We start from the raw sequence: 1,480 nt of genomic DNA on the forward strand, positions 1-1,480 counted from the left end.
CAATAAACTCTGTTAAACCTTTTACTTTAGTTTCCGTCTCCGTGGTGTTCTGCATTATTGGGTCACACCAGTGAACCTATCATGACAATGGAGAACAGGAGCAGGCGGAATGACATCCGCATTATCAATCTGTAAGAAGGCGCGGAGGGTCAGAGTCCTATCCAGTTCCTTGAAGCCTGGCTGCCTGCTACGCTCAGCCTGGGGAACAGCTCCGCGGGTAAAGCTCGTATCAAAGTAGACCGCGCACACCGGGGCCTCGGCCCGCGGGGCACGCGTCCCAGACCGGTCATTATTAAGCTCCACAACTCCAGGGACAAGCGGCGCATCATGGCGGCAGTGAGGGCGACTCCCGAGCTTGACTACGAGGGACATCGGATCTTTATACACCCGGATTTCTCTTATGCAGTCCGTGAGAAGCGGAGGGGATTTAACGCTACTAGCCGTGCTTTGATTGACAAGGCCATTCGCTTCAACATGCGCTACCCAGCGACACTCACGCTGACTCATAATGAGACTGAACACAAGTTTGACTCGCCGAAGGATGCACAGAACTTCATCAAGGCACTGGACTAATATTCAACTTAGATTATTATATTGAGGCGGCCAAAGGCAAGGCATGGAAGTCTGTTGTGTTTACTGCGATTAAGGTACAGAGAGACTGTTTAAAGGGTGGATATGCAACATCTTTTTACTGTGACGTATTAATAGAGTCATTTGACTATATGTACTGTTGAAACAGATTAACGTTTAGTTCCATAATTGACAGTAACCTGGTAAAATTTTAGACTGATTATAATCCACCAAAATCTCAACAACCCTCAAGAATGGTTAAGGCTACAATTGAGTTGTGCTCAGATCTTGGTCTTTTTGATGCCTGGAGAATTTTTAACCCACATGTGAAAGACTTTACTTTTTCTTCACGTACCCATTTTTCTTTCTCTAGAATTGATTATCTATCTGTTTCTAGATCTGTTCTTGACAGAACTCAGGGTTGTTCAATGAACACCTGCGCTCTCTCAGACCATTCTCCAGTTTCAAAGGAATTTTTACCACCTTATTATGATTCTTTGTCTAGACATTGGCATCATAAGCCGAATTTGCTTTGTGACTCTGTATTTTTTAAATATTTAGAAGATCAACGGGAGCTCTTTATTTCTACAAATGATTCATCAGAGGTCAGTGCCTCTACCTCATGGGAAGCAGGCAAGGCATTTCTCAGGGGCTCCATAATTTCTTTCACGGCAGGGAAAAGAAAGAACACCTTAGCTAAACAACTACAACTGGAACAGGATATTGTTAATCTGGAGAGGGAGTTTAAACAATCCACGTCCATTTCTGTGCTTAAAAAACTGGACGCAGCCAGATCAGCCTTGGACCAACTATTAACTCAAAAAGTTGAAACTGCAATATTCTATGCAAAGCATAGATTATTTGAATCTGGCGATAAACCTGGCCGATTTGCCCAGGGGAAGAATGGGTT

The sequence above is a fragment of the Cyprinodon variegatus genome, unplaced genomic scaffold (assembly GCF_000732505.1).
Source record: "Cyprinodon variegatus isolate N-32 unplaced genomic scaffold, C_variegatus-1.0 Scaffold269, whole genome shotgun sequence".
Lineage (NCBI taxonomy): Eukaryota > Metazoa > Chordata > Actinopteri > Cyprinodontiformes > Cyprinodontidae > Cyprinodon > Cyprinodon variegatus.